Source organism: Pinus tabuliformis, chromosome 8 (assembly GCF_031772625.1).
Source record: "Pinus tabuliformis cultivar Carrire ecotype Pingquan chromosome 8, CPIR1, whole genome shotgun sequence".
In the NCBI taxonomy this organism is placed as follows: domain Eukaryota; kingdom Viridiplantae; phylum Streptophyta; class Pinopsida; order Pinales; family Pinaceae; genus Pinus; species Pinus tabuliformis.
In genome coordinates this window covers 185,383,329-185,406,393 of record NC_142294.1, presented here as the reverse complement: position 1 = coordinate 185,406,393, position 23,065 = coordinate 185,383,329, and positions in this window count along the sequence as shown.

Genomic DNA, 23,065 nt, shown 5'->3' with positions numbered 1-23,065 from the left:
ATGAAAAGCATGATGTTGATTTTCAAAAGTATGGAGTGTCAAAGTGTCCACTTAGTCCTAATTCTAAGGACTATGAGAGCAGTAGTGATGAAAAGCATGATGTTGATTTTCAAAAGTATGGAGTGTCACGGTGTCCAGTTAGTCCAAATTCTAAGGAGTATGAGAGCAGTAGTGATGAAGAGTGGGATGATGAAATTCAAAAGATTGGAGTACCATAGTGTCCACTTAGTCCTAATTCTGCGGACTATGAGAGCAATAGTTATGAAGAGCGTGATGATGAATTTCAAAATAATAGAGTGTCACTGTGTCCTCTTAGTCCTAATTCTGTGGACTATGAGAGCAGCAGTGATGAAGGACAGGATGATGCACTTAGTCCTAATTCTAATGAGTATAAAGGTAGCAGTGACAAAGGACGGGATGTAGCATCTTCAATAAGTAAGTCACATTTTCAACGTAGTCCTAATTCTATGGACTATGAGAGTAGCACTGGCAATGCATATGAGGAAGAATATCCATTAAACATCGAGTCAGATTTTCCATTCAGTCTAAATTCTAAGGACTATGACAGTAGCACTGAAGAAGCAGAAGATGAAGAATATCCTCCAAGTCAATATTTGAAAAGGAGAGATGATCATAGTGTGGATAACATTCCTCTTAATGATGATGAAAAGCCTTATACAAATGATGATCAAATGATGGAGATGTTGCCAAGAAACATTGTATCAAGGAGTAGGAGCAAACTTTTTCGTATCAATGCAAGTTGTTCTAGTTATACAAGGGGTAGAGCAGAATATCTGACGAGAAGAAGTTCTATCAGTGCTCTCATTTCAAGTGAATGTTGCCAAAAAGATTGCTTGAAACATATGGATTTCAAATTTGCATTAGAAAGCATGAAGAGATATTTGTCAATGAATAAAAGCATGCAAAATTCATATTTAGTTGGGTGCATGCAATCTACATTGTCAGGTTATGATTATCATATTGGGACTTTTTTTATCTGTAGAAAAGGTTTCAAAATGTTTCATTCGATTGGGAATTTTTGTCTCTCGAGAATTCAAGAAAATTTGGAAAAGGATCCCACATTTTATTCAGAAGTACGTCATAAAAGACAGTTTGGTCCATTATCAAATACTGCAATTTCATGGATGAAAGATTTCTTTTCAAAGCATGGAGAGTGTATGCCAAATGGAGAGACAATACATATTCCAGATAATTTTTCAAGACGAGAAATCTACAACTTATACAAAGAATATGCAAAAGGTGCTTAGGGACATGGCCAGTTTATTACATATCAATATTTTGTGAAGGTATGGAAGAAAGAATTCAACAATGTCCGTATTCCTAAGAAGACAAGGATGGGGATTTGCAGTACATGTGCTTCTCTTAAATCAAAAAGGGACAAAAGTGAAGGCTCAGAAAGAGGTAAGCGTTTATAACTTTAACTTTTAAAATTGTATAGTCATCAACTATGAAAACATATTTCTTAATGAATCTCTTTTATGTTGTGTAGATTTAATTGTCAAACAACTTCAGGAGCATCACGAACAACAAACAAACGAAAGGAAGAAGTTGTACAAGCATCGAAAAAAGTGCTATGATAATCCGAATAAATATTTGGGTTTGATAATTGATGGTATGGACCAGAAGAAAACACTTTTACCACATTTTGTTCGCACACCCAAAAATTTACAGGAGGAAAACTTTATTCAATTTCACTTGGTCGGTTGTATGGTCTTCAATGGGAAAATGTTGCCAAGGGTGTACTTCACAGCTCCAAATATTCATAATGATGAAAATCTGACCATAACTATAATTCATGATGTGATTTCTCATTGGTCTGGTAATCTTCCTGAAGTTTTGTATCTACAATTGGACAACACTTGCCGTGAAAACAAAAATCAGGTTGTTTTTGGATATCTAAACATGCTTGTTGAATTGGGAATTTTTCAGAAGGTAAAGGTTGGTTTCCTTCTTGTTGGGCACACTCATGACCATATTGATCAGATGTTCAGCCGTTTTTCAGTCACATTGAGGAGGAAGGAAGTTGGTAGCTTGCCATCACTAATTGAATGTATTAAGAAATCATACATGCCAGAGCCTACTTTTGATGTGTTGGAAGAAACTATTGACATGCGAAGGTTTATTCTGGGATCATATGGTGAGGGGAAATTCATTGAACAACTTAATGACATTAGCTTCCAACATCAATTTCGTATCAAAAAAATTGATGGGAAAACACTAATATGGGGCAAGAAGTATTCAACTACTACAGAATGGGCACTGTCCAGGATTGCAATTTTTGAAGTTCATTCCAGATCATCCAATATTTGCATCAAAAATATTGTTATTACAATCAGTTGGTGAAGTTCAGAATGCACGTAGACAGAACAGGGCTATAAATTATTCTAATTGCCTGGAAGAAATTAAAAAATGTATTAGATATACATATGAGTACTTTGACATTGCTGATTCAGTTTGGTGGGAGTCGTTTTTCAATAATCAAAGTGATATCATTTCGACAACAATGAATGAAGATATACCTTTGAAAAACCCATTTATTTGGCCACATAATGTGTCGAATGAACATGAGGAAGTAAACATTGTTGAACAGCAACAATCTCAAGGTATTATTAATTCTTCACAGGCAGAGGAAAGAGAGATGTATATTGGTTCCAGAAGATCTCGTGCACAACGTGAAGCCATGGAAGATCTTTATAGGGGTTCAGTAGAGGATATTAAGGAGGGTTGCATGATTGCAGTGCTAGCAGATGGAGATCCCAATGGCTATCCATTTTGGGTTGCTAAAGTTATAAAGGTATTTACAGAAAATGAGGATGTTACAAGTGTTGAAGTACATTGGTATGCCACAAATACACACCCATTCAATGGTGTGTATAAGCCAGAGATGGTAGTTGACAAAAAAAATGGCGAAAAAAGAAAAAGAAAGGGTACAAATGTAAATCGCCGCCGCACAAACATATTAAAATTGGAGGATGTAGACATACTTGTTTATGACTTCAATTTAACAAAGAGAGGAACTCTTCGCTTCAAGACGATAGAGATTCTGAAAAGGTTGTTACCAGAAGGAACAGTGTTGACATGGGAGTCACCTGAACCAGTCGTAGATCTAGAAGAATTTTGAAACCTAAAATGTTGGGCATGCATGTGGACTCAGATGGGGCACTAGTTGATGAAAGAGAAGAATATGGAACATCTTCGTCAGCATCCAGTCACTCATCTGAAGATGTGAATTCTGATGGTGTGCCAGAAAACATGAGTGATTTTGAATAGTTGTTTAAGACAGTTTATATAACTGATTTATGCATCGTATCTTCAAATAAAATTAATGTTTTCCATATGGTGTTAAATGAGAAGTTATGAGGCATTTTTATGTTGTTGGATTATATGTCTTAGTTATGATAAATTTTATTGTTTAAAATATGTACAATGCAATATTAAATTAGAGATATAAAATATGTTTTATTCAATATACAAATAATGACTTTTGAATGCATTTAGTGATGTAATTTGTTCATAATGTCATGGTTTTTTTTATTTTATAGTTGAAAAAATTTCAATTTTTTTTGTATCTAGCATGTTATGGTTGAAAACATGTTAAATTTATACTTAGGAAAGAAAAATGATATTCTACCAAAAACATTAGTGTGTTTTTTCCCGCATAAACAACTTTGTTTGACACATAGAAATTTGGTTTTATTAGCATTTTTTTTAAATACTGAAAATTGACCCTAAAAAAAAAATCATTGTTCCAGTGTCATCAATTTCATTTTGAAGCTATATTTTGCACGAAAATTTCATAGTAAATTTTGTAGTCACTGCCAATTTTAAAACATGTTCAAAATTGACGCCTAAAAAATAAAAACATCGTTCCAGTATACACACTTTTCGTTTTGAGCACTGTTTTTGATGTTTTTTTGGGGTTTTTTGGCCAGAGTTCCCGTTTTGAGTTTATAGTTCCCGTTTCAAAGTTTACATTGTTCACTCCAAAACCTCAAGAAAAAACGAAATGTTGATGCAGTTGGACATGTCAAAACCTTTCGAAAAATCAACTAGGGTTATATGCAGGAAGTCATCAAGGTCTTTGGATTCCATCAAGATTGCATATAATGGATCATGGCCCTGGTTTTAGCCACCTTCTTTTCCATCCTTCTTAATGGTTCCCCCTCCCAACACTTTGTCCTCTCGAGAGGAATCAGGCATAGGGATCCTCTATCCCCCTTCCTCTTTGTTCTCTTAGGTGAAGTCTTTGGTCATTCTCTTCAAGTTGCCAATATCAACAACAACCTCACTCGTCTTAAGACTCATGACTCATCCCCTGCTTCCACCCACCAACAATTCGTTGATGATACCCTCCTTATGGGGATTCCAACGCGTTCTTCACCTTTTCTCGGAAGCATTTGAAACCTCGATTAATCACTAGAAAAAAAAAAATAAAAAAAAAAATATATATATATATATATATATATATATATATATATATATATATATAATAATAATAATCTTCAATACCCCTTTTGCCATCCAAAGAAACATCACAAGGATCTTGGGTTTCTAGATCTAGTCCTTACCCTCGAAATACCTGGGGGTTCCCTTAACGGACAAATCATTAAGGAAATCAACCTAGGAGGATCTCCTCAGCATGTTGCCTAAGAAATTATCTATTTGGACATTCAGATCTCTTAACCTTGTCGGGCATCTCATCCTTGTCAAATATGTTCTTCAAGCCATACCTCTCTACCTTTTCTCGACTCTTGCTACCCCTAAGTTTGTCACAAATAACATCCAGAGCATCTAAAGGAGCTTCCTCTAGAGGGGCTTGAAAACTAAAAGAAATGGGCCTTAGTTGGTTGGGACCAGCTCTGCAAACCAAAAAATTATTGTGGGCTCAGCCTTAGGGATCCTGATCTCTTAGGGAAATCCCTGGGAGTGAAAACTTGGTGGAGATGGATGGATAACCACAAAACCCCACGGGGCCATCTATGGAAAGCGAAATATGCTCCCAATCATAGCCACAAAGATCTCTAAGGCTCTCTGGCTAGGCCCAGAGCTTAGCCATATGGAACTAGGCATGGAGGAACAAAGAAGTAATTAAAGAGCACAACTTTTGGGAGATGCGTAATGGGGAAATGCCCTATTTTGGGAGAATGCCTAGTAGCATCTTACAACCCTGGGAAACGATCATCATGCCTCTCTCCAAAGAGATATTCAAGCAAAAGGTAAATTTCAAGTTGCTCATTACTAGGGGCCAACCGTTCCTTGTAGTAGATGGAGAGAATGGTTGAATAAACATGAATGGATTCACTTTCCCGAAAAATTTGGACTATAATTTATTCGAAGAGCTCCTTAAGGAGTGCCAAATCCAAGTGGACCAAGAGGAGGACAGACTAAGATGGGGAATTTTTTTTGCAAGATTCTTAAACCTCAAGGAGGCTTATGGCTACACAACGAATTATAATTAGATGCAATAGCATCAGAGATGGTCCACATTCTGGGGAAGACAACAATGGCCCAAGATTACCCTTCTTCCTTTGGCTCGTCATGCACGACAAAATCCTTACGTGGGACAATCTATGGAGGAGAGGCTTCATAGGTCCCTCCAGATGTTGTTTATGAGAAATTCAGGATGAGTCTATCAGTCACCTTTTGAACACTTGTGACTACACCAACAAGCTCTGAGATTGGGGTCTGAAATGTTCAGGACAATTGACAAGGATAGGGCCTCAATTCGGATCACCCTGGACAATTGGAGTACAAACATCTCCCCTCACCCAGTAGTTAATTAGGCCTGGAATCTCCTACCAGGGACCATTTGTTGGGTCATTTGGAAGAAGCGTAACACCAAAACATTCAAGAATGTGAAAATCGAGGGGACAACCTTCTTACCGTGATCAGGAAGATCATTTATGAAACCGTTTCCATATCCAAGCTCCCTTTCGTGTAAGGCACACCACAAGTTGCTGACCTCTGCATCTTGCATCTTCTGGATCTCCAAAACCTCCCCTCTACCATTCTTATCCCCCGACCCTCTCCCTTGGAGCTCCAGACACTTGGTCTCCACCAAAAGGCAACGTGATCAAATTAAATTATGACAGGGCCACAAAAGGCAACCCAGGTACTGCAAGGTTTGGTGGGGTGTTCAAAAATCATAAGAGGGAGATTATATGGGTCTATTACAGTAAATTAGGTATAACCACCAATAATACGACAGAGATCTGAGCCATGGAACACGGTCTAGCCATTACAAAAGAGCAGTGCTTCGCACCCCTAACCATGGAAGATGACTCAGTATTGGAAATTCACACAACCCGCAAACTCCAAAATGGATCCACGCTTAGTAAGGTAATGAATAATTGGAGGTTGACCAAAACACTACACCACATTCAACAAAACATCAACGGAGTTAGTGGGATCCACTTTCAAGTGGTCTAAAGGAAAGCTAATGGTGTGGCGGATAGGCTAGCCAACGAATAAATAACTAGCGGGGAAACATTTCATTCCCTTGCATGGAGGGATATAGGGGAAGACTCCCTCTGCCATGTTTGTGATGCAATCAACATCAAGGACAATGAGGGAAACAATTTTAATGATCCATCCACTGGCCAACAAACTCTCCCTATGTAGCTCGTACATTCCCCCTCAATCTGTGTGATGAATTCCACCCTAAGCATCAAATCCCATAATTCTCCCAAGGTTACCTAGATCTCAATCATGATCTAGGATAGCAAGATCCACCTTCTTGACCCAAGTACCACTAAAATTCCTCGTTCCTCTGCGGGAATTTATTACTCTGCTCAAACAAAATCTTAAAGATTTATTACCAGCAACTTTCTCCTCGACATTATTATCTCTCGTTTTCCCTATGAATACCCCTCACCCGACGTTCTCCATCATCGTTCTTGTGCCTCTCGCACTTAGGGAATCCCAATTTTCCCTTCCTGCATTCTCAACCTCCGCCCTCTACTTATCCCCACTTGCAGAATTCCCCTCTCCTCGCTTATCAATATGGCCCGAACCCCTCGCTCTGATAGTAGTCCTTCCACCAACTGGCACAGAGGTCGGAATTTGGAATGCTGGAGGTATGCCAACCTATGACTGAGGACTAGAGAAGAGACGCTTGTCAGGCAGACAACCCTGAATTACAACAACATTGTCCCCCAAGAGACCCGAGAGCAGATTAATGAGATGGAGAATCAAGTCAGGGCTATTAGACGAAGAACCAACATTGAGGAAGTTGATGCTCAACTTGAATGGATTCCCATCCCAGGGCTTACCAGAGCCAAAGAAAACTTGTACAATAGAACCATCAAGATTTTATGGCAAATGAAGACTATTCTGGGCTTGGCTCTGTAGGAGAGCATCCATGCCAACAAAGCCAAGGAGGAAAAGTTGGACAGTCTCACATACAAGTTTACGGTGTATGTTGAAACGGTTCACCAAATGCGATTTGTTACTAGAGATTCTTTGCACTATGCCCTTTTTAAGTGAAGGATGGTGTCCTCACAAGCAGGTAGAGAGAACACGCCCATCGTCAAGCAGGAACCAAGAGGTGCTTTGGCGAGCCATTCAATCAGCGAGGACGCTCAAGCAGGAGGAACTCTAGATACGCCAGTCACGCTGGAAAAGGACCTCGCAAATTGATCAATCTCATGCGGTCTATGTTTATGCAATTTTGGCTTCTTTCCCTATGGACCAATCATTTTTGTCTTTTTGTCCAAAGTGTCACCAATTATGCCATTATATCAAGCTTTGATGCAGAAAGAACTGTCACGCATTTTTTAAATGATCTGGTCAATGTCAATAGTTCTAAGGCATGTATGGATAACAATGTAAATCATAACAGACAGCCCAAAAATATGCTCTATTGTCGGTGGTCAGGCCTGCAATCTGATCAACCGAGCATCTCTAGAATCAAATGTAATTTTCAAATGTTTATAATATAATATAACTCTTCCTTACTTGCAAAAAATAATAATAACCATATACCATATTGTTGTATTTATATTGTATTCATTAATGCATATAATGTTATTAATTTTTTTTCAAAGAATAGGAGTTTCAAATAGATTGAAACAATTTTTAACATTTTTTATTACTTAACCATAAGAGATAGCTCAGTTGCTCGAGTTCCTATTGCTAAGTACCTCGCCCTATCGGGAGGCCACGGGGTCAAATATCCTCGACGACCTTGGGGTTAGGTCTTGCTAGTTTGGCTGACAAGTAGATCTCTTTGGGTTGATCTAGTTGGGTTTTCCCGTCAATATAGCAGCCACTCAATGTCCATAAACCAACCTAAAAAAAAAAATATTAATCATAAGTACTTTATTGTTTTTCTTCTATGTAATTTTATTTTCCTTTGTAATTATATTTTTATTTTTAAATAAATTTCAATTCTTATCACCAATTAATGATATAAAATATTACACCTGGATGCGGGTGATACATGGACTCATCAGAGAACATGCGATGGGGGGCAGCTGTGATACTAAGATCGTCTGGCAGGACGGTATATTAATTTGCCCCTGTCAAGCATTAACGCAGTTTATGTCTGAGAGGATGGCTCTGCAGAAGAGTGATGGCCTCACGCGAGGCAAATTGATTTTCCTGTACGACGATTTATGGAGTTTTGGCTCCATTGCCGCCGGATTGTTCAGATCCGAGTCCTATATAACGATGCTCATGAATCAGGTCAGTCACATGAGGTATTGTGATGTTAATTTGTTTGAGGGTAAGATTGAGCCGAATGCTGGCGACAGGGGTAGATGCCATAGCCTAACCTCTGTTCCGACTGTGTGTTCTGGGCATTCGTGGGAGGAAGGTTTAGTAACGCACAAAAATTGGGTAATTGTCATTAAGGAGGAACTGTTAGCTAGTTACAATCCTGAATTTTTACTGTCTCTTGTTTGCAAAGTGCGCTCTCCCGGGCTAATGGCGCCGAGACAGAGGGGAGTCCCAAGGCGTGGAGGAGTATGGGGAATTCGCGGCAGGCAAGAGGCTCAGGCTAGTGCAATTCAGCCAATTGCCATGCTGGAGCCTCCATCCTCTCCCTCTGAAGACTCAGACCAGGTGGATAGTCAAGTCCATACTTCTCGCTGCACTTTTCGCTGCCGGAGAAACCAGACCCGTCTCTCTCTGCTCATAACAGTCATTGCCACGGAGGAGGAGGATGATTCGTCCAGTCAGGAAGAGCCTGACAGGGAGCCGGAGCAACTGGATCATCCTCGGGTTCCAGTAGTGGGGGAAATTATTGATAATGAAATTGTTGTTGATGTGAACTTGATGGAGCCTCTTCCGGGTTTAGGTTCGCCTCAGCAACCAGCTCATGATTCGTCTCAGCATCTGGCTCATGGTTCGTCTCAGCATCCTGCCAACTTCGGCAATCAGCTCACCAACCGTCTGGAGATGAATGAAGAGGCTTACAAGCCGGGCACTGAACAAGGTGAGCCTTCGAGGGCTTAGTTTATGTTTTCTTCTGCTGCTTAATGAACGCGTTTTGGAATTTTGAGGGGATGCCTTCTGGTTTAGAAGGGTCCAGCAGTCGGTTTTATAGTAGGGAGCCCTCAAGAAATCTAAGCTCTTCAAGAAGACTGGAGAATTTGGATTTCCAACCACCGTTTGGTATTTTGTTTTCAGCAGCAAGATACATTCGACAGGCAAACTTCTCAAATCAAGTAACTGTTGTTCTTTTGCATAGTCATCTTTTTGTAAGCCAGAAGGCCATCAGCTACAGCTTTTGTAATGCTCTCTGTCATTATCTCCATCTTTGTAATCCAGGTTGCCTTGAGCACCTGCAGTCTTCTTTGACAGAGGATGCTCCCCTGCATCTTCAGAGGCCTAGGCCTCTTTGTAAATAGTTTTCTTTTTCTTAATACAATAGTTTAGCCTTTATCCAGAAAAAAAAAAAAAAAAATGATATAAAATATTACAAAAACAAAAAATTAATAAATAAACCAATCATTTTTTTTAAATTGTATCAATTGTATTCCTTAAAAATATGATTACATGAAATAAACCAATCATTTTTTTTTAAATTGTATCAATTGTATTCCTTAAAAATATCAATTGTATTCCTTAAAAATATGATTGCATGACTTTTCATACATATTTCTAGAAATAAATCACAAATTAAAAAAATATATAATATTTTCAAAACCATAATTTAAATAAATAAAATAAAATAAAACTGTACTCAAAATGCATCTCATCACATACCCCTCTTTCCTATAATTGTTTTTTTACATTTATATTTATATATGTCCTTTTAAAATTTCAAAATATAATTGTAATTTTAGAGTTTGTTTTCACACACCTCTTTATCTATATTTAAATGCTTTTTTTACATCTTCTACATTTTCATTTCTATATGTATTATTTTACAATTTTAAATTATATTTTTATACCTATTGTAATAAGTTAGGTCAAAATAATTTGACTCTTAATTAATTTATAAATTTTTAGAAACTATTTGTAAAGTTTATGAAAGGTTTTGTAAAATTAAATATTAAATTTATTTTTTAGAAATTGAAAATTAATTTTTGAATTTTTAAAATTTGAATTTTTAATTTTTTATTAGTAGGTGTCTAGTTTTATGTGGTTTAAAATCATTTTTTAAAAATTAAAAAATTGTTTAAAAAGCAAAACAAAATAAAAAAACAAAAAATAGAAAACTTCTAGTCATTAAGTTCATGTCCATTTAAAATTTGGAAATCATTGTTTTTTTAAATTTCATTCTACAATTAATTATGTGAAAGATTTATTCCATAATTAATATTTTATTTTGATTCATTATCATACTTATTTTTAACAATAAATATTTATTAACCTATAATCATTCTTTTTTTTTGGCGTGGTTCACGGAGCGGGTGGTGCTACGTCCACGGGAAAAATCTAGGGCTGAACACCCCTCAGTCTATAACAAGACCTGACCCCAAGAGAATTCGGGAATTGACCCTGTGACCTCCCAAACGGCGAGGCCCCGACTTGACCGATTGAGTTAACTCTTGGGGATATTAACCTATAATCATTCATTGCTTTCTTTCGATCAATTGTTGTATTCTTTCTAGTAAAAATGTTTTTTTTTTCTAATAACAATGTGTGTTCACATTTTTCCATTAATATATTTTATTAATTGTAATAATTTTTTGACAGTTTAATTATTTAATTGTTGTTGGCCCTTTCTTCATAAAACTATGTTTTCGTGTACCAATATATTATTAGGAATTTTATTCCCCCTCCACCAAGTTTTTGGTGCTTAAATCACACACTTAATATAACTAAGTTATATAATCACATTCACCCTATAAGGGTTTTCATTTTTATACTTTCCTGTGGAAAAACGTTAACTTTGAATAAGTTTTGAAAATTTTAAACGGATTCTATGAAATCATCAATAAAAGTTTTGAAATCATAAATAAAACTATTTCACTCTACCTTAATATAAATACAATAAAATTAAAATCAATAATTCAACTAACAAAAGTTGAAAACATAAAAAATATATAAATTAATCACTATATTACTTCATCCAAAAATGGAGAGCTTAAAACTTATCGTGATTTAAATCCAACTTTAGTTTTCTCACATAGTTTTAATTGCTGGAATTATGATATTTGAGTAATGATTTTAATAAAGAAAATCTTTTCATCTTATTGTTTTTAGTTTAATTTAGTTTTTTTCAGAGAAATCCATATATATGGCCGAAGCCCTCTGATAACAATATGGCCGAAGATAACAATATAATTTAGTTTTAGTTTAATTTAGTTATCAATTACTTTTTGCATAAGAGGCACGTACTAAGTAGTAATGTTTCATATTACACTTGTTTATTATTAAAATTTAGTTTTACATACTTTTTAAATGCAATTTTTATACTTGCTTTTAAATCCAACTTTAGTTCTCTCACATAGTTTCAATTCTTGGAATTGTGATATTTGAATAATGATTTTAATAAAGAAAACCTTTCCATCTTATTGTTTTTAGTTTAATTTAGCTATCAATTACTTTTTGCCTAAAAAACAGGGACTAAGTAGTAATATTGCGTATTACATTTGTTTATTTTTAATATTTAGTTTTACATATTTTTTAAATGCAATTTCTTCAAAAGGTACCTATCAAACTCAGTTTGTCAAACCAACAGTGAGGACAGCCATCTCTGGCTGCTGTATGTTAGTTTAACACATCACTGTTATGCTGAAATAACCCGTTGGTGGTCCGTAAGGGAGCAGACTTTCACTCCTGCCAGATGCCTCTGGGTCTTCGTTAACCTGTTTCCTTACGTCCGAGGAAGACGAGCTCTTAGCCAAGCAGTTTTAGGGCATACTCTAAATGCAATTTTTATACTTGATATTGCAATCATTTTGTCAAAATAATATTTGACTTTTAATTAATTTATAAATTCTTGAAAAAAAAAAATTAAAAAAAAAATCTATATACTGATGCACTGAGCTCGAGAAAGCCGCAATCACACGAAGAACTTGTTAACCTTAAATAGATTGCAACAACAAAAATTTTTGGATGCACTAAACTCAAGAAGACCAGAATTACGAGAAGAACTTGCTCCAAAACAACTTGTTAAAGTACGAATACCTTGCAAGGTTAAGTGATCCATATCAACTACATGGTGAGGCACATTTCGTACATTCAATGTATGGGCATCTATTGGAATTGGAGGGTTGAGTATTAATTATCTTTTAATACGGAATTTTAAGTTAAAAATTAAAAATTTTAATATATATTCATTAAATATTAATAGATTAGTTTTTTAAAATGTTATATTTTAAAGCAATTAAAATTCATAAATTATATTTTATTTTCATATTTAAAGTAAATTATTTAAATTAAATATAACAATGATGAAATTAATATGGTAATGTCCAATTTATAGATGAAATGGATATTTTTAAGGGAATCGAACAATATAATTTCAAGCAAGTTTGTGATTTGTTATTATTTAAAATACATTTTTACTGAATTGACTATACAGTTTTAAGCAAGCTTGTGATTTGTTATTGTTTAAAATACATTTTGGAATGATCAAAAAGCCACATAAAATTGTAAAAAGAGAAAAGACTCACATTGTAGTTACAATTTCTGAGTGCCACCCATGAGAAACATGAAAGTCTCTACAAATTTCTCAATGCCACCCATGAGAAACACGAAATTTCTTGAACTAAATGGCTTGGTAGATGACACATTAAAGAAGAAGCTAAATTGTTATATAGCATCTTGGAAAAGAAACAACATGACAACAACAATACTTCATTTGACCAATTTTTTACCTTATTACATTTAACCCAAACTAATTACATCATAACAATACAAAGTAAATTAGTAGTTAAATTAAACAAAGCGACATGAACGCTAGCTATGTGGCCTTGTTTAGTTTTCAAATTTACATATGGTCAAAAATAATTATGTAACGTTAAATATAAATCATCCTTAGAAGAAGTGTGTGAACCATTCTTCAAAATTAACATAATAGGTATTGATAGAGTATTTATTGCAAGCGTCTAATCATTTTTAACTTCAATCTTTGTATCCTGAGTGAATGTGATGGCAAAATAGAGTGATTATATGATATGTAATAAAATTTTGAATGATTATATGATAGGTGGGTAAAATTTTGAGGGTTAGTTTACGCATCATGAGAATAATTTTAATAAAAAAATATATCAAATAATTGTTAGCAACCAAGTGTATTTACTTGCAATGGTTGTAGATGCGTTGGATTTTTGTTTACACGATTTTAATATTTCTATTATAATTTTAGAAACAAATCTATTTGATATTTTTTAAAAAATAAATAGTTATAAGCTTTGTATTAATGTTGTCTAGTTTGAAATTCATAACCTTTTACATCATAGACATTATTTTCACCTTACTATTCAAAATACTCCAAAATATACTATTTCTAACACTTTTATCACATGCCTTTATTCTAAGAGTACTATCTTTATATAGCTTCCAAAACACACCTAGAATAACTATGTACTTACAAAACATCACTTAACCATTATGAAATAAAACGGCTATGCAAGAATCACCCCTTGAGCATTTTCAAGGTTATTTGAACCTGATAGAGATGATTGCACTACCTGAGATTCTAGAGTCATCTCCTGTTGCGCTTCAAAAGTTTCATCTTTTGCACTTCTTTCCCAAGCTTCTTTAGGTTTAGAAGGAATAACCATGTTATCTTGCCATTCAAACAATCAATTGCCAGTTGTAGTCCCACAAGTTTAGCCTTTAGCCAGTCTAGCTTCTGATTCACCAACTCATCATGAGCTCTCGATTCTATTAGAATCATATCACCTTGCCTAGATATCACGCTAATTATGAATTCTAATGAAGCAAACAATTGAGCTAGATAATAATTATTCTCCTCTTGCTTCGACTTACAACAATTCTCCATTAGACAGATGTAGCTCTCATTGTGAATTCTTTCAATCAGATTGGATACCAAACAAACATTTATGAGCTTATGAGGGCAATCCTTCTCTTTTTATAGTCAGAGCGTTGTGAGTTTCTTGGGCCAACAATCATCCCTGCACCATGAATACCACATTGATTTCTCTGCAATTGTTGGACATGGAATTCCAAGGCCATGATTTATAACTAGTATTCTAACTATTGCCCCATTAATGACCATTTTCTCAAGCATGCTTCCTAGGAATCCATTGTGCAAGTGCTAATATTAAACTTCAACTCAATTTTAATAGCGAAGGAAATCATCCTCCATTTGTCCCCTAATAGGTCTTGAAATGTGTGGAAGTTCCAATTTGGTACACGAATCCATGTCACTTCATGAGGGAAGGGTCGCCAAAACCATTCGAATGACAGTCTATTTAACGAATTCCCTAGGATCATTCTAACAACGAAACTTCAGACGCCCCCTCCTGTAATTTGGATAATGAATCCAACTATGATATATATATTCATAAATAAATGCATGCAAATCATGACAAAGGCTTATAAGAGGAGTTAACATCCAATGCAATCATTCATTGTTCCAAAATAACACCTTTATTTGCTAATGAATCTGTTGATGAATTGAGATTTATCTTTACATGATAGAATTCCAAACTATCAAATTTTGCTAATTGAAGGCTTATCCTATGAAGAATGGGAGCTTGGATCTTCTCGAGGTTTGCTTTTATCCTAACCACTTGTTGAAATCATTGAATCCCCATAGACATAGAGGTGATTGATTCCCCTTTCTACTGTTGGATCAAGTCCTAGTCATAACGCTAGATATTCCACCTGGTTGTTAGTTAGTGATCCTATCCCCCAAACATATTGTATCTACTCTTCTTCATCGAGGCGAAGGATAAACCCTTTCGCTCTAAACTCCCCAATCAATTTAATAGTTATTAAAATAAATATTGTTATTATATTATCGATATATTATGCAATATATATAGAGCTTATTGTGGTTTTGGTTCTTAGAGATTGGTGACCGCTACGCCCACATAATATTTTTATTAAGAAAATCTACTCAAAAGGATCACTTCCTGCAAACTCTACTACAAAGCTTGACCCCGAGAGTCTTGAAAGAATTGAATTTGTGACCTCTCAATAGCAGAGGTACTTTAAGAATGGGGACTCGACCAACTGAGCTAACCCTCAAAGCTTTTTTATTATAATTTTATAAAAGTTAATTAATATTATTAAAATGGTGAAATTACATTTTATTTATTATTTATTTATTGTTTTTTCTTTTATAAGCTAGGTAAGTGGGACTACCCATGAGGGATTTGAATTAATGGCTTATTCTAAAAAGTGCCTTAATAATGCACTATCAATCCAAAACCTATGAGAAGTAATGAAATTTAATATTGTGATTTTATAAATTAAATGATTCTATTAATTGAATATTTTTAATTAATAAATATTTCGATAATTCCTAATAATTTTAATTTCATTTTGATTTCTATAATTGTTTTAAGTGTGTATGAATTTGGTGATTTAGAAACGAAAGAAGAAGGGTTAATCAAGAAGATAATAATATTACAACATAATGACTTTTTTGAATAAAAAAATAGTTAATCTCATTTATGATATATTAGGCATGTGATATTGATGGAATAAGTTCAAATCTCATTAAAGTTAATTAGTTTTTTTTCATCAAATTATGCCTTCAAATTTGATATACATTTCACTTGAAGATACAATTCTATGGTATTGATTTAAACTTAGCTTTTAAGGGTTTTAACCCATTTTAAAAAGATTTATATTGTTAAGAGCCTTTGCCTCATAAGGAAACAAAAACAAAAAGAACAACACAACACTTGCCAAGCTGTCTACTTTTTTCAATTGCTCCCAATCCCAACTTGCTTGAACCACATAAAATTATAAGAATTGAATTCTATTAATAAACTAGTTTTTTTCAACAAAACAAACAATTACTTTAAATTTTTCTACAAACTACTTACGCAAATATTATAAGATAAAACATTTTTACCTAAAGTATTAATATTTTTTTAGAAGATATGCATAATTCTTATCAATTATAATTTTTTATAAGAATGTCACCAAATATTTGTAATCACCATTTTAAAAACTAGTAAGATTTATTTGTACACTTGTAAGATAAATATATAATTAAAAAAAAAAAAAACAACTCAATTCTAAAAATTGTTTTAAATACTAATATTTCTTAAGCATGTATATATAAAACTTGTGTCACCAATTACTTTTTACACAAAAAGCAAGTACCAAGATTTTTTTTCCTTTTGAATTATATATATTTAGAATTTTATCGTGGCATATTTTTCTTTTCATTTAAATGTTTTCATATTTAAAATGTTTAGTTTTAATTTTTTACATTACACTTTTAGCTTACCTTTTTTTAAGTCAATCTTCTATTAATTTCATATAAAAGAGTACATAGAGATGCCGTCAAAAAAGATGGTCTCATCTCGACCGGGTTTGTTGACAAAAAAGTTCACCATATGACAAAAAAACAAAAGGGCATCTAAAGGCAGAAACCAGAATCGATTAAGCCATAGGCACCAAAACGCAACTAAAACAAAAAATACTCCAGAAAGCATACTAGTCACCAGAAGTAATGGATGCAGGGTTGTCCGGGGCAGTTCCAGGAGGCGATGGAGGGGAGAAGTCGCATTGGACATGCCCTTCAAAGTGCACCATCCAGGTCTCTAGCTTTTCAACTTTCGAAGAGAGCAGGTTCTAACCTCTCTACACACTCCCAGAGTTGACTCTGGAAGTAGTGAAGTCGCTCCAAGGTTGCCATCTGTAGCGCATGTTCTTCTCTCCAAATGCGTTCAACAACATCCATTCGATTCATTAGATTAAGAATGAGGTCTCGACATCTTTCCCCACAAGGTGGACTTGCCCTTCTTGAGCTTCATATGCTCTAGGGTCATTTTTCACTCCACTCTGACTCCTCTATCCATGATTGTTCTTCGCGTCCCCCCAACTCATCCCTTGTTTACCACCTCTCCTAACTCCTCCCCCTTGGTAGACCCCCAGCCGTCCTCCATCTCTACCACCTTGTGACTCGTTAGCACCTTGCCGTGAGGTCCAAGTTGTTTTGCCTCCACGGCGAGGCGGAGCCGGAACGAATGGTTGGCGAGCGATTCCTTAGTAGCAAGAGGACTAGAGGAGGAAGCGTTTCGCGTCGGGGTCTTCATGGCAGCTGACCCAGACGAGGAATTGCATAGAACTTCCAGCTCCAAATTGAACTCCACCAGCCTGCACTGGCACCAAACAAAAATTACCGAGAATACAATCCACCAAATGCCACTGTCTTCCGAGCTTTCTCCATGAAAATGGTGTCCTTCGGAGTTAAGCGGATTATCACCAAATTGTAACATAAAAGAGCTTCCACCCGCAGATTTCAACAAACCAAACTCGATAGCAGGCCCTCCCGGTTTTCCGTTGCGGATGAACAGGGTCGCCACGAGGGCGGGTCGGCTGTTGCTATACAATGAACGAAGATTGGTCCAGCGACCGCCACCACCCTATCCCACTACTACACTGCCAATTAACCACCGGAGACGAAGCAAGGACTCTCCATACCCGAATACGCCGAAAACACCAGAGAACACAGCTCCGTAAGTAATGGAAGCCACCCTCTTCCCTGCGCCTGACACCCTCCCCAACACACTGCCATAGCTCTCTACCCACAAAAACCAGGTTTACCAGCTCGCCATGCCTTTCCAACCACCAATCCATCACCTTCCTCTAAACACGAATGCAAACACAGATAAAAATACCCGGGATCACCATCACTCCGTTATATTTCACCCTGCCACCCTCAACAACATTCTCAAGAATGCTTGTCGCATGCTTAACCACCCACTCCATTGTACCACTCCCAACAACTATTAATGGTTGAAAGCATCGGGAGGACCATACTCCCCACCTCAAACATTTGGATTTAATCATGTGGTGGCACAACCATGTGTTTCCGGCTCCGCACCCCCATCAAGGATTAACCCACCTTTTTTAAGTTTGCTTTCATATGTATATATAACCCACTTTTTTTAGTTTAAAAAAAAGTGTTCCTATTAATTTATTTTTAATCTAGGGATTGATTTTGAATTTTATTTTGTTTATTATTATTTTAAAATTAATACTTTATATTACCAAAATAATGGTTGTTGCATCCATTTAAAAAAAGATTTCTCTATGATTTTATTGGGATACAAAGGTGCTCATAGACCAGGACTTTAATAAGTAACCCCTAGTCCAGAAAGAAGCCATACTACTAGACCCATGTTACAAAATATTACAAAATACCTTCTTGTTGGGATGTCTTAATCAACCATAACATAAAACTAAAAAGTTAATAAGCATATATCATTCAAATTCAAAAGAAGACATGGGAGTAAGGTCCCTCACACTAGATCTAGGAGGTGAAAAAGTGTTAGAGTCACATTGTAAGTATGCCTCTACATGGGTCAACCTTGCGTCTAGCATGTCCAAGGTGAAGCGTTGGTTCCTCAACATCCTCTTGATGTCCTCTAAAGAAGCAAACAAATTATCCCTTTCAACCTATTTATTATTCAAGACTAATCCTAGTAGAGTCTTCATTTTATAGTGCAATAACTAAGCTACAAAGTTCAAGCACCGCTTCTTCCATCTCCTGGTGTAACCAGGGTCCGGTACCCAAGAAGATACCTCATCCATGAATTCAAAGTTAGAGTGGGCTTGGCTTTCCAATCCAGCCTGAATTTCCAACTTACGAATTTCTCTCCTTGTCTCCAGGGGACAAAATTAAACTAGGTAGTAACAGAATCCTAAGCAAAAAACATCGCTCTTCGTTGACCTTGCGGGCTGCTTCCACCACCCCCCGCCTATAACACATGTGTTATTTAGGTAGTATAGTTGCAAAAATAGGGTCACACTTGTAGCAACTATTATAATGACCATGACCTATAAAGAAATAGGAGAAAGACCCAACCACAACATTGTCATGGCTTTGGTACCACCTAAAAAAATTGTCACTAAAAATCATCAACCAAACCACGCCAATGGAAAGACACCTTGACTCAGACCCCACTAAAATGGTTTCCTTGGTAGTAGATCCAATAGACCCCAAAATAATTATCCAAATACAAAGCCTCAAGTTTCCTCAAAGATAAGTTTTACATAATACATTCAGAACTGAATAATACCAAGATGGTGAAGAGACTCCCAACCAACTAACAATTTTCTTCATGAGAACCCCCTTACTATAGCAAAAAAACAATCACAAACATACCAAAATAAATCCCTCCTAGCTCAAGCAATAATATATCCCACTTAAGACAAAGAGAGAACGAACTCATGCGCTGCCCACACCCCAACAAATCCTCAAATTGGCTTACATAAAGACAATACAATTGATCTAGGAAATATTAAAAGAAACAAGCTCAGGGAAGAAATGACCTGTATCACCTCTCCATGAGTAACAAAGATGAATCTCCACATACCGTCGACAACCCAAGCTTATGGTAAGACTTCTGCATGCCTAGCTCCAACTCCCACCCACCACCTATTCTTTAACATCACAACATGCAAAAACCACGTCATCTCAATACTAGACACTCTCGCAGACTGTTTCCTCTTAGTGAAAGGGTGAAGAATTGTCATCGATAGTAGGAAGGTTGACGACTTGACCTCACCTCTGTTCCATACTATTTTACAGAATCCCAAAACAAATTTGATGCCACAAATAAATAGCCAAAGGTGGCCATATGGTGCATTACATTCAAATGCATGTTAAAGGGGAGTCAAGCCCCTTGTTCATAAATTCCCATTGCGCCCTAGGGTGACGGACTCAGCCCCCAACTTACGAATTTCTCTCCTTGTATCTAGGGGGACAACATTAAAATAGGTAGTAGCAGAATCCTGAGCAAAAAACATCGCTCTTCATTAACCTTGTGGGCTACTTCCGCCACCCCCCACCTATAACACGTGTTACCTAGGTAGTATAGTTGCAAAAATAGGGTCACACTTGTAGCAACTACTATAATGACCATGACCTATAAATAAATAGGAGAAAGACCTAACCACAACATTGTCATGGATTTGGCACCACCTAACAAAATTGTCACTAAAAATGATCAACCAAACCAAGCCAATAGAAAGACGCCTTGACTCAGACCCCACTAAAATGGTCTCCTTGGTAGTAGAGCCAATAGACCTAAAAATAATTATCCAAATACAAAGCCTCAGGTTTCCTCAAAGACAGGTTTTACATAATACATTCAGAATTGAATAATATCAAGATGGTGAAGAGACTCCCAACCAACTAACAATTTTCTTCATGAGAACCCCCTTAATATAACAGAAAACAATCACAAACATACCAAAATAAAGCCCTCTCAACTCAAGCAATAATATATCCCACTCAAGACAAAGAGAGAACAAACTCATGCACTACCCACACCCCAACAAATCCTCAAATTGGCTTACATAAAGACAATACAATTGATCTAGGAAATATTAAAAGAAATAAGCTTAGGGAAGAAATGACTTGTACCACCTTGCCATGAGTAACAAATATGAATCTCCGCAGATCGTCGACAACCCAGGCTAGAGGTAAGACTTCTGCATGCCCAGCTCCAACTCCCACCCACCACCTATTCCTTAACACCACAACATGCAAAAACCACGTCATCTCAGTACTAAACACTCCCGCAGACTGTTTCCTCTCAGTGAAAGGGTGAAGAATTGTCATCGATAGTAGGAAGGTTGACGAATTGACCTCACCTTTGTTCCATACTATTTTACAGAATTCCCAAAACGAATTTGATGCCACAAATAAATAGCCAGAGGTGGCCATATGGTGCATTACATTCAAATGCATGTTAAAGGGGAGTCACGCCCCTTGTTCATAAATTCCCATTGCGCCCTAGGGTGACGGACTTGACCCCCAACTTATGAATTTCTCTCCTTGTCTCCAAGGGGACAACATTAAAATAGGTAGTAGCAGAATCTTGAGCAAAAAACATTGCTCTTCGTTGACCTTGCGGGCTACTTCCGCCACCCCCTGCCTATAACACATGTGTTACCTAGGTAGCATAGTTACAAAAACAGGGTCACGCTTGTAGCAACTACTATAACGACCATGACTTATAAAGAAATAGGAGAAAGACCCAACCACAACATTGTCATGGCTTTGGCACCACCCAACAAAATTGTCACTAAAAATCATCAACCAAACCATGCCAATGGAAAGACACCTTGACTCAGACCCCACTAAAATGGCTTCCTTGATAGTACAACCAATAGACCCCAAAACAACTATCCAAATACAAAGCCTCAGGTTTCCTCAAAGACAGGTTTTACATAATACATTCAAAACTGAATAATATCAAGATGGTGAAGAGACTCCCAACCAACTAATAAATTTCTTCATGAGAACCCCCTTACTATAACATAAAACAATCACAAACATTCCAAAATAAATCCCTCTCAGCTCAAGCAATAATATATCCCACTTAAGACAAAGAGAGAACAAACTCATGCGCTACCCACACCCCAACAAATCCTCAAATTGGCTTACATAAAGACAATATAATTGATCTAGGAAATATTAAAAGAAACAAGCTTAGGGAAGAAATGACTTGTACCACCTCGCCATGAGTAGCAAATATGAATCTTCGTAGACCGTCGACAACCCAGGCTTGAGGTAAGACTTCTGCATGCCTAGATCTAACTCCCACCCACCACCTATTCCTTAACACCACAACATGCAAAAAACATGTCATCTCAGTATTAGACACTCCTACAGACTGTTTCCTCTTAGTGAAAGGGTGGAGAATTTTCATCGATAGTAGGAAGGTTGACGACTTGACATCACCTCTGTTCCATACTATTTTATAGAACGCCCAAAACAAATTTGATGCCACAAATAAATAGCCAGAGGTGGCCATATGGTGCATTACATTCAAATGCATGTTAAAGGGGAGTCACGCCCCTTGTTCAAAAATTCCTATTGCGCCCTAGGGTGACGGACTCGACCCCCAAGGATCCCTCATAATCACCATTAACACCTCCATTGGGGATTGTTGTTGTTTGTTTTTTGTTATTGTTGGTGTTGTTGTTGTTGTTTGTTTGTTTTGTTTTTGTTTATGATTTTGTTTTGTTTTGTTTTGTTTTGTTTTTTTTAATGCTTGGCAAGACTACATCTTCATCAAGTCCAATATATCACCCCTGATCAGGGTGGGGAAATGAACCTGTGACTTCACATCAAGGAGCGTCATAAAAGAGCACCCGATCACCATCTATCCAAGACCCAGTGTGTTAGGGTCCTATAATTTTTTATAGGATCTTTTGATTATTACTTATGATTATTATATTTCAGATGTTGTAATTAATATTCTATGTTGTAAATTATTCCCAAAAAAGGTCAAAACCTTAAGAGAAATAAAGAAATATGCTTGCAAGTCAAAATGCATCATTAGAGCATAATTAAGCATGATTAGATTAAATTAATCACATCATTTAAATGTGATTAAATAAATTTTAATAAGGCATTAGTACTATAGCATTTGTTTTAGTGTAGAGTTGAAAACGACAAATGGAGATTTGTTGTATG